The sequence below is a fragment of the Triticum dicoccoides genome, chromosome 4B, assembly GCF_002162155.2.
Source record: "Triticum dicoccoides isolate Atlit2015 ecotype Zavitan chromosome 4B, WEW_v2.0, whole genome shotgun sequence".
Lineage (NCBI taxonomy): Eukaryota > Viridiplantae > Streptophyta > Magnoliopsida > Poales > Poaceae > Triticum > Triticum dicoccoides.
Window position 1 is genome coordinate 192951304 of NC_041387.1, and position 12181 is coordinate 192963484.

The following is a 12181-nucleotide window of genomic DNA, read 5'->3' on the forward strand; positions in this document are numbered from 1 at the left end:
GAAAGCTTGTAGTGGAGTGGCTTCCTTTGTATGATCTTGGAAGATGGTCTATATTGTTGACTATGGACTTCAGACCGTTTCTATTTTCCTCCGTGAACCTACCACTGATGTTTTGGAGGTGCTTGCTTTGTGTAGATGACCTCTGAAGCCCATTAGAAAGCATGGAAACGGCTAAAGGTTAGCGCATTTTGAGAAGACAACAGATCGCCGCCTACTTCCTTAGGCTGACAATCACCTGCAGGATAAAGTGCGATGTTTTGCCCGAGGGGCTGGAGCAGGACCGCAGGATGAGGTGAGAACAAGGGGCATTTTAGATTCACCTGAACCATCCAAAGTATTTGTTAATAAATTTCTTCAAATGAGCAGTCCATCCTATTAATTACAATCCTTTTAGTTCATGTGAGTAGTAGCTGACTTAGTTGTTTATGTGCTTATGAACAGATTAGTATACTTTTATTTTGCTTGGCAGGGGCAATATCTTGCTATTAATCAACTTTCTAGAATAATTTTTCTTGATATGAATTATGAAATTTGCTTTGTTAACATCTTCATATATTGTCACCTAAAAGGTGTAGGCTGAGATGATTGTTTTATTTGCAGACAAGATCAAGGACTGGGCCAACGAGGTCGTCACGCACGAACCAGTGTAGCCCATTGGCACTGGTAAAGTAGTATCGGCGGCTCAGGGACATGAAGTAAGTTCCTCCGTTTAGGTGTATTGGTGTTTCTGAACTTGCAGGCACAATTCATCTCGTGACCGCTGGCCGTTGTCTTCCCGTCTCCTAAAATTTGTGACCAAGTGATTATACCTGAAACTGAAGCTTGGTCTTTCTCAAGATTTACCATGGTGTAATTTTATGCTACAGTCAAGCCTTGGATATAAAATAAACATGTTATGAAGATGATATATCAGTTTTAGAAATACATATTGAAGGACTATAGCAGCGTTTCAATTTATTGAATTTCATTTTGTTGTTTTTTCATCTATATCGCTCATTTTGTTGACATGATTATTCAAATATGCCTGATGTTTCTTTGTTTTTTCAGGTTTCTCAAAACTAACAAATGCTGCTCTCTGATAAATTAGGAGGCTGAAGATGGTAGCTTATTGAACTCTCATTTTGGGAAAAATCTGGAGATGTGTAGTGCTGATAAAGAAATGCAGGTATGTATGAGACTGATGTTTGCATCTTGTGACACTCACATGCTCGTGCAGCTGCTATCTGGATTTGCCGCCTCCGCCTCGAGTCGCTTCCGCCTGTAAATCGAGTCGCCACCATGGTAATTTCTTTTCAGTCCCAACTCTCCTCCTGTCCCCCGCATTTGCTTGCTACGAGTTCCTTTTGTGTGTGTGCTTGTTGGCTTAGTGACGTGTGTGTTCAGGCACGCATTGTCTTTGCCTGCCAGGGTGTTGGCTCTGCTACTTGGCCGGTTACAGCGAGTAGGAAGCTGATAGGATGGTATTTCTCCTTCGTCAGCCAAGGAGTTCACACATCTCTCGGTTCTCTGGGCATGTCACCATGGACAAGCAGAGTGGGAGGACACTCTTCTACTGGTTCTTGGAGGCTCAGGCACAGCGTCTCCTTCTCTAGCTCAATTGGGATTTCTTACTTACCTCATTCTCTTGTTTTTCATTTTTTTACTTAGTCACTCATTTCTGGAAAGATTTTGTAGCTATTATCTTGAGCTGCTTGTAGTTCAATAATGTTTCGGTTGCTACTTGGGGTGCATACCTGAGAATACACATTATTTTTCAGTTCAATGCGCAATAGATAGCTTTTGGTTGTCGCCATTAGGACACAAAAGTACTAGATTTTGAAGTTTTTAATAGCTCAAATATGCTAACTGCAGAGCAACATGGAAGTTACAATGGTTCCATGTCCTAATTAGTTCTGTTATTTCGTTTTGCAGGCGTATTATCTTGGAGGTTGTTTCTTATTTTTACTATAGATCAAGTTTCTTTGTTTCCTTTCTAGCTACCTCTGCTGCATTTTTTTATATATCTTATATGCTTTAAATATCCTATATGCTGTCATGATCCTTGCTTCAGTCATCATGTTGATTTTCCAAATTTGGTTGGGTGTTGTGTTTTTTTGGCCCTTGTGCGCTTTGATCGATGTGCTCTGGCTTTGTGACTCTAATGATGCACATGCAATGGCGGCATGGGTGGAACGAGAGGAAGGATGGGAATCAGCTACTTGCATTCGCACGGAGGAGGCAACGTCGACTCGATGGCATAGCAGAGGAGGCTGGGCTCGTTGTGGAGCTTCTTGAGGCAGCAGGACGTCGGCGAGAGCATCGCTGCTGGCAACGGCTCGAGTGACCTCTTGAGTATTTTCTCCATGAGCACCTGGGACGACACCAACTCCAACATCATGTTCTCAGCGCCCGACAGCAAGAAGGCCGAGGTGCTCAGCGACAGCGATGTCGGCATGGTCACCAGCTTCTGCAACATCGACTCCCAGCTAGGACAAACTTCACATATATGCACTTCACATCCATCCGGATTCTCCCGCCTGCCAATTGTTTAATGCCACACTTCTACTAACACCTTGGTCCAGATTCAGTTAGCCCTCTCGAGCTGGACATGCCCAGCATGGATGACTACATTCAGCTGCAGCAGGACTCCGCCGACTACAGAGTCCATGCCAAGCGTGGCTGCACCAATGACCCGCAAAGCATCGCCTGGGAGGGTTAGTTAGTTTGCTGCAACATTTTTGTTATTCGTCTTGGTGTTGGATGTTTATACTGAACATTTTTCTTCCTTATGCTGTTTAGGAAAGAAGAACAAGGATCAATAAGAGGTTAAGGAGGTTGCAAAGACCTCATTCCCTACATGGACAAGGTCACAAGGTAACTAAATCAGCTGAATTGATGCACAGTGTCAATTATGTTACGACACAGAGATGAAACTTTCACCAGGAATTACAGAAAATTGTACTCGCTAAAGTACTAAATTTGACGACTACATGCTGCATATTTAGTGATAAAACTGAATACTAAAGTACTAAATTTGGTGTTCCTAACCCGAGTTGGAAGTGTTTCCCACGAAAATCGGTAGTTGTCAATAACCCGGACCTTAGTTACTTCAGATTTCAGAATTGCAAAAGTGGCAACTCAAAAAAAACTTAAATGTTGGCTATACTTTCTGTCGTTATCATGATGGTGCAATACTTTGTAGTAGATTCTCTTCGAATCCTTCTCTAACAAGGTTATGGTAGTAATTTGTACAAAAGTTGCTATGATTTTTTGATTCTCAGTTTATTCTACCATGGATTCCCTCTGGTATGTGCATGTTTCACAACTGAATATACACGTAGAAGAAACTTGAGAGCCAATATTAGTGCTAAAGGATTACTCTGATTGCTGATCTATATTGTCGCGGCAACACAGGCCAATACACATTCAGGAAATATGTGACCAACTTCCCCAAGGTCCCGCATCGTCTACTCAGGTTAATTCTCGGTCTACAACCTCCAAAACCTGCAGCTCTATTTTTAAAAATGCTTAAGCACCCATTTCTCTAAGCGTCAGCCTGTCGCTTCGCTTATGCTTCATGCTTTCCTGAACATTGATTTCTATCAAACTTGTTTTTTAAGTTTTCATGCTGATTACTGATTGTGGGAGCTGAATTGTGCTCCGATGGAAGTGTTAGAGTGTATCATTTTTGTAAGCATAATCTATATCCATTCCTATTGGGAACATACCCATGTAAGTATTTGTAAGAATCCTCTAGGAGCATGCTACTAGGACTTATGTAGATTGGCTATTCTAGACATTGGCATGAGAATGGTCTGCATCCTATATATGGTCTTAGTGCGTCTAAAAAAGCACGTGTTAAATAACTGTCAAGCACAACGGTTTCTAACCAATAGAAAGTTACTCCCGTTGGTATATATGAGGCAATGTTTAATATTTTGTTAGAATAATGGTTTTATTAATTGGATGATTATCACTTTCATGGTGCGCCTACTTTCATATATGTAAAATCTAGGACTCTATGTAATGTGCCTTCAATATCTATTCAATAGTTGAATAGCAACATCAAATCATTCCTCGAACTTATTATATCATGCTCTCTAACTTCTTGACATTTAATTTCAATTAAACAAATCTTGTTCATAGTGAAAAATATATTTTATAGAAAAATAGCCCTTTATTCTGTTTATTATCTCTAGCTACTTCTACTGTCACTACTAGGAAAAGGCATGCTAGCGGCGCACCAGTTTTGCCTTCTAATGGCGCACTACTGGTGCGCCACTAGCATCACACCATTAGAATTAAATTCTAATGGCGCATCACTGGTGCGCCATTAGTATCTGGTGTTCTAATGGCACACCACGTAGTGCGCCATTAGTATTGCCCACAGTGCGCCATTAGAATTCCTCCCAGGGGGCCATATGTACCATGTGCTTTGGCATACTAATGGCGCACCAGTGGTTGATGTGCCATTAGTGTGATTATCATGGTGCGCCATTAGTGTCTTGTGTGGTGCGCCACTAGTATGAATATTAGGGATTTTTTTCTTTTCTGATATTTTCACAGGTTACAAAATATATTATTGGACAGAATTTAGACAACACCACACAGCAACAGCAGATTCATTGAATACAATAGAAGATTAGTCGCCGAATACAATTCATCATATTAGTCTCTGAATTCAAAAGACCAAACAAAGATAGAACATTACAAGTCTCGAGACCGCGAGTAGCGAGTTTGTCTTCACATGACAAGTCGATATCGATCATCTAAACTACCATCACATAGAAGAGAGCTGCGGTCATCACGATGAGCATCATCGCGATGAAACTGGTCTTCATCCGGTTCCTCCAACACTCCCTCCTCTCTCCCGCTAGATAGCGGGTGTATCTAGATTCCGCCTCCGCCCTAGTGGTGTACCCTCGGTAACTGTTACCGCTGAAATGGTGAACCTGTCTCCGACACTCCTCCCAGTCGTCATAGACTTCGGGAACCTTACCCTTGTACACGACATACGATGGCATCTCTATGCACAAGCCAAACAACAGACAATACATAAGCAATATATAAGTATGCAACAAAAGGATCGGAAGAGAAAAGCAAGACATTAATAGCACGATTCATGGTCCTACTAATAAATAGCATCGACTACATCTAAGTTGAACGACTGTCCAAACCAAAGAGACATATAAGTTCATTAAAGTTTAATTACAACATGAGTCAATCAATGTTTCAGAACTACACATAGCATCACTACTTTCGACTCGACTCATGGGACCGGAGCATGGATGAAGCCTCCGTCTGTCGTGATGGTCATGTAATCGCGGGTGTTGTCAGCTTGCATTTGTAGCGTTGTGTCTATCTTACTGTTGGAAAGTTGATATCTAAGGTAGAACTGCCCCGCGGTACGAAGGACATCTTGATGGATAATTTCCGCAAACTCCGACTGGATGCGAAAGAATTCTTGTCTGATGTCCGCGTCCTGGATTGCCGACAAGCTCGCGATCCAATCTTTGAGATTATCTGGTAGCAGAAGGTGATGATGGTCCCGTACAATCGCCCGCATGTGATGGAGGGCGTAGTAGGCATCCTTCTGACCGCCAGGCGGCTGCTTGACACAGGAGAACTTTGTATTGTGGGCAAACACGTGCGCGCTGTACCGCCTACAAACTGGCTTGGCGAAGGTGCCTCCGGATTTGGCGTAGCCGGGGAGAACATCATCAAGAACTTTCTTGATATTTGTGTAGTCTATCTTGGAGTCATGGTCCGGGTCGAAATACATGGCCATGGAATATTTCGGGCTTAAGAGGATGTGTGTGCAATGTGTGTCACTGCACAGAACATGAAATGTTAGAAAAAAAAGCACGATCGAAATCTAAGTAATCATATGTTACGGGGCGGTTAGGGGATGACTTACTCGGGAAAGTAAGGCATGAGGAAGTTATCCTTATCTGGGTCTGCCAGAATGACACCTTCGAGGTAAGAACTCGCGACATGCCGGTCCCTAGTGCTGCACAAGTTCTTGGCACACATGTAGAAGGGGTCAACTATCACGATGTCTGGAGTGTTGTCTCTAATGATCCGCATCTCCATACTCAGCAAAAACAGCCGAACAAAGGTGTAGTGCAGCGGATGAAGGTTAAACATAGCAAAGATGTCATCAAACCGCAGGACGATCGTACCCCCGATAGGGCCATCCACAAAGCCCTTGCCCTCTGGCACCTTGGCCACGAAAACCGGGTATGCCACATCATTCTCTCTGAGATGCCGCTTCTCCAAAGAAAGAACACTGTCATGCAGACTCCGCATAGCACCAGTTGCAGCATTGAGCATATTTGTCGGTAGCATTTCTGAACCCGCTACATGCACCCTCCTCGAGATATCCTTAGGTGAAGGTGGCCCATCCTGAGCACGGATCGTACTCGGTGCTGGCTGGCTCGCACCCTTGTTACTCTTTCTTTTCCGTCCCTTCTTCTTTTGTTGTAACGGGACCGAGTTCTGCTCACAGACCGCCTTCTTGAGTGTGTTGGGGCTGATAATATTTGGCACCTCGGCTATCTGAGGCTCGGTGAAGTCGGCAGCTGGAGGCGTCTCCTGAGAACTGAACGCCAGATGACGCCTGTTGCAATTGGGTTTCTCCGCCATACCAGCTAGACCGCGGTCGTCTTTTGTAGGGTTGGGTTCTTGAGAAAGAGGCCCGCAGAATTCGTCATCGTACCCATGTTCGGCAACGTACTTATCAATTTTGCTAAATGTACGACCATCATCGTTGTCGTCGTCGTCCAGATCCTGTGCCATATGCATGTTCGGATCCTGTGCCATAGGGATGTCCGGCATGTCCAGTAGCGTTGCGGCGGTCTTGCCATGGCTTGGCGCCGGAACGACTGGCGGTGTTGTCTTTGGGGTGGTGCCCCCCGCCCCCAAATGAATCTGGCTCTTCGGCGAAAGTAGGGGCCAACTTAGGCAGGTGCTGAGGGTCATCAGATCATCTTCGTCGGCCCCGGCGGGTCGAATCGGAGGTAACAACTCGTCGCAGCCTGCTAGCACCCGAACCAGTTGAACCCTATACACGGTGGGTGGCATCGGTTTACAGTGGAACACAGGGTTGCCCGGTTGAACGACTTTGCCCTTGGCAACATCCACCAACTCGTCGTTCACGAAGTGCAGGAGAGTGCACGGAACATCGGCGGCGCCCTGCGAAAACATGTAGGGCGCCAGGGATGCCCAGTCAAAGGTAAAAGGAGATGAAGTCCTCGGCCGAGAGGCTTAATTAGTTATCGTGATGATGGCGTCGAGCTCGGCTAATGTCGAGGCACCACCAACGGCGGGCGGGCAACTGACGGAGGGGCCGCTTGCTGCCGAGGTGCCGATCGGCGTACACCCGGGTGCATTAAGCTCCAATGCCGGTCGTGCCGGCGTCGAAGACACCAATACCGCCGCCGCCGGAGACTCCAATGGCGTCGCCTGCGCGTTGTGCGAGTTGCTGGCCTGAAGCTGGGAATCAGGGGCGGCCCCTATTGGCCACCCGCAATCCACGTCGTCAGCCCATGAATCAAGGTAGGCATAATGCCGGTGAGCGTCGATCCCAGTTGTTGTTGCATTTGCTCTTGGATAATCTCTGTAATCCATGCCACTTGTGCCTTGAGTTCTTGAACCTCGCGCGACTGGCTTTCCGAGCTGGTCTTTTTCTCCTTTCACCCACCAGCAGTATAGCATGACGACCATTTTGTGGACAAGCCTTTGCCGGCCACACGACCAGCTGACGACGGCTTACTGAGCTTATCCTTGTTTTTCATTACATTCAACGCCCTATTTAGAGTGCTATCCCAAGCATGGGTGCTTTGAGACGACCCCGCGCTACTGATTTCAGTCTCCTTCGCCAGAACAAGCTCAAGCGCCCTGGTCTTCGGATCCGTGATAAGCTCCTTTGTTATCGGGTCCTCCTTGTACCGGGCCCTGACATAGTTCCTGGTCTGCTTGTCACTGTTGTATTTCTCGAAGCAGGGTGGTAGGCTTTGCTCGGCACGCTTCGCGTCCTCTTTGTCCCTTATAGGCTCCGCCACTCTGTAACCGCCAGGACCGAGTTTGTGTTCCCCTAGGTTCAACTCCCGTATTTCTTTCCCCCACTGACTTGATTCGGAGGTTGCACTGCTTTCGCACTTGATCTTGAACTCGTTGTAGTCCTCTTCGCTGATCGAAGGATTTTTCGCCTTGATCTTCTCATAACTATCACCTTTCTAAATCATTCTCTTCACCGCGCTTCTCCAAGTAGACAGGGTCGTGCTCATCCTCGTGAGGGCGGCACTGTTCACTTTATTTCCTGAGAGGCGTGTGTTTTCAAATTCAGCGGGGAACTTGTATCATTCGTGCAACTTCGTGAAGAGGAGGTTGCGCAAATTCCCTCGGTCCTTATGCCTAAGGTTCTCGGTGTTGATCGAGACGGTGCTCCGGAGAATGCACCTGAGCTAAACCGAGTACCCCTTGACTATATGTTTGGGCTCCGTTGGATGCCCGTCGGAGTTCACTTGAGTAAATTCCTCCTTGACGGTGCGGAGCGCGTTCGGGCGCCAGTCCTTCCGTTGCCTCTTCGATTGGCTGCCATCTGTGCGTGTGCCGCCATCATCAGTGGTGGCATCCTCGGCAGCACCATCAGTGGTGGCATCATCGGTGGCACCACCAGTGGTGTCATGCCCGATGCCACTAGGGGTTGTGTAGTTAGGATCGGTGTCTTCCGCGGCATCCTCATAGCAGTGAGGTTGTTCCTCCATCTCCTGGGACAGCTCCCAGAATTGCTTGCCGCCCGAACCGCCGGCCTCATCGTTGTGGGTCATGTTTCGCTCTAAATAGGAAAAAAGTTTGGTCAAAAAGTTGGTTATTGTCAAGGAACAAGATCATGGTCTCATCATTTAGGGTTTGTCGACACTGAGGCATCCTAAAAGCTAAGCTTTTATCATTTAGGGTTTGTCGACGCCGAGGCACCCTAAAAGCCTAAGCGTACATCATTTAGGTTCTCATCGACACCGAGGCACCCTATAGAAGCCAAGATTTCATCATTTAGGGTTTGTCGACGCCGAGGTACCTTAAATGCTAAGTTAAGTTTTCATCATTTAGGGTTTATCGATGCCGAGGCACCCTAGGTTGGGCCTAATCACTTGTCACTAATCACTTGGCTCTATTGCCACCTATGCAGCAAGAATGGCGGGGCAATTGATCCTACTTAACTAAGTACTAATATACCCCGGCCCATGCATTAGTCGCAAGTACCCCATATGTCCTATTTTTAGCAAAGTCATGCTAAAATTCACGGAAAATTTCAGCATGACCTTTGCTGGAAATAGGACATATGGAGTACCCGAATTTGCCGGAACGGAAGTTAATCGACATTCCGGCAAACTCAAGGGTCTCTCGGGGTACCTGCAAAATCATTACCCTACCCCCGCCCAGCTGCAACCCCACAACACCCCACAATATCATCACGACACGATGGTCGGAGACAAAACCCCCCAATATCATCAAAATCCTCCAGTTATGAAGTAAAACTCCTAAAGTGTTCCAGGAGTAGAACCTGAAGTGTAGTCAGTGGCTTCACCTATGCCACAACATACATAGTACATAGAGTTGACATCTCAGCGTCGACCACACCACATGCCACAGCATAAATAGTACATAGATGATCCAACAGACTACATAGAAGGACAGTTTAAGCGTGAACCGCATCATACAAAATAGAAGAACTTCACTACACAACTGAAACTCAATTAAGCTAGTTAAATGGAGTTCATCTACTCACTAGCAGTACTACTAACTGGCAGTACTTAAACAAGTTAAGCTACTCACTACAGTACTGGCTACTCACTTAAGCTAGAAGCTACAAGTTAAACACATTTTACCAAAGGTATCTTCTTTAGAATGAATGCTTTTACGTAGAGACATAGTTTTGTTAGAATGCATGCTTATACTTCATGTAGTGGTAGAGATACCTTTTTAGTTTAATGTATGTACATAAAAGCTGAAACTCTAAAAAGAATGTCATTTTATAAAAATAATAATATCAGAAAGCCCCAATTCATTGGATGCAGAAGTCTGACAAGTGACAAAGTGAAGTCCACGTGGTGATATTCAATATATCAGCTGGATTGGTAAGTTTGCCTGTTACTATGTTAACAAAATAAGTTGTAAATATAAACATCTAAACAGAAGGTGCTAATTTTAGGTTGCACTGGGCATGAGCCTGTGTTGGTCTTTTCTATTTACTTCATGAGGCAGCAAGACAATGCCTCGCAATGTGACTGTGAGAGTAATACAGGTTGATGTGACATGCAGAAAAGGAAAATTCACATATCGCATATGAACTATGTTATTGTGTATAACATTTAAAAAAGATACCAAGCGAAGTAGAAAAAGTGAAAACCCCAACAATATATTCCATGCCATCCAATTTGAAGTTGTCTATATAGCTACGGAGTGAAGCTGCCTTCCACTCTAAAGTTACTAGAAGATACCTTCTGTCCAGCTGTCAATCTAAATGGCTGCAACTTGGACTTTGAAATGAAGATAAGTGGCCAGTTAACACACTGTCAAAAAAATTCAGTGAACACACTATCAAAAAAATTCAGTTAACACACTGTCAAAAAAATTCAGTTACAAACATACATTCAGTTTGAATTAATCTCTCATATTCCCTTCACATTGCTAACCATATGGCCAAAATATTGTCCCTAGACATCTCCTGGTCCTACCCAAGATAAACCCTAGTTACAAAAATGCAGTGCGAAAATTCAGTTAACACACTGCCAATACATTCAGTTTGAATTATTTCTCATGGTGATCCTCAACAAATTCTTATGACAGAACTACCAACTTTATAAACCCAAGATAAACCCTAGGGATTGGTAGTTATACTCTATTTTCAGATTACATCTACAAATATTTTCAGAATATACACTATTTTCAGAATACATCTACAAATATTTTTACTTAGTTTCAGTATAAAAACTTGAGCAATGCAAGCAAAATAAATTCACCAGTTTCCTGAAATACTTCAGTAAATATAGTTTCAAAACCCCGGGATTGGCAGTAATCACACTCACATTTTGAACTATGCCAGGAAAATAACATATATGAACATGACAAGAACTTGCAACTCAAGCCAGAAATAAAACGATCAGATGACCTACACTGCCACGGTCGAGGGGAGGGAGGGAGGGAATGGGGAATGGTGGATAGAGGGAGGAATGAGGAAGGAGGAGAGGTACCTGGTCGCCTGAGGGGTCGGGGTCGGTGAAGGGGTCGGGGTCGGGGTCCGAGCTCATCCGGGTCCTCGCTCGCCGAGGTCGAAGGAGAGCAGGAGCCGGTGGCGGAGGACGGCAGGGGCAAGCGGGGTGGGCGCGTCGGGGCCGCGCTCGTCGGAGGGAGGAGGAGAGGAGAGGAGCGGGCGGCGGGGTGAGGAACCCTAGCGCGCACGCTCGGCCAATCCTGTTCTGGGGGCGCGGGGGCAGCGGGGTGGAGTCCCGCGGGGGTCGGGGCGACGACGTCGGGGCAGCGCAAGACCACAGCGACTGCTGCGTCTCCAACGGCGTGCAGGCCGACAGATGGAGGGGCGGAGCAAGGGGGCGGCGGCGTACGGTTGGCGAATTGGGGATCTGGCAAGGGAGGGAGGGAGGCCACAGTGCGAGGGGAATAGGTGGAGTGGGGGGAGGGTTAGCAATGGCGCACCTCCCCCTAGTGCGCCATAAGTACGACGATAGCGATGGCGCAGCTCCCCCTGGTGCGCCATTAGAATTTTGTTTTAATTACTAGCCCGACTGGTCAGGTTATATTCCACCTAACCCTATCTCCATCAGAACACGCCCACTTGCCCGACTGGTCAGCACGCAACACACACACTAGGAGGTCCTGGGTTCGATTCCCAGGCTCCCCAATTTTTGTTTTTATGCATTTAAAATGTTATATTTATTTGTGTTTAAATATGTTCAAACTTGTTTAAATCATAACAGTATTTTTTATAAAAACAATAATAATTTTTTTAAAAATATCATCAAATTTGTTATTTGAAAATATTTATGAATATGAAAAAATATCATCAAATTTATTATTTGAAAATATCATCAAATTTGTTATTTGAAAATATAATCAATTTTTTTTGCAATTTTAGTTGCATTCATTTGTGATGGTGGAGCGGGCCGGGGAGGGTGCGGGGGAG

The 12181-nt window shown here is 45.4% G+C and overlaps 1 pseudogene; it reads left to right on the forward strand.

Moving 5' to 3' along the window:
- Positions 1 to 1159: 1159 nt before the first annotated feature.
- Positions 1160 to 12181, forward strand: part of LOC119292620 — a 16222-nt pseudogene continuing 5200 nt past the window's right edge.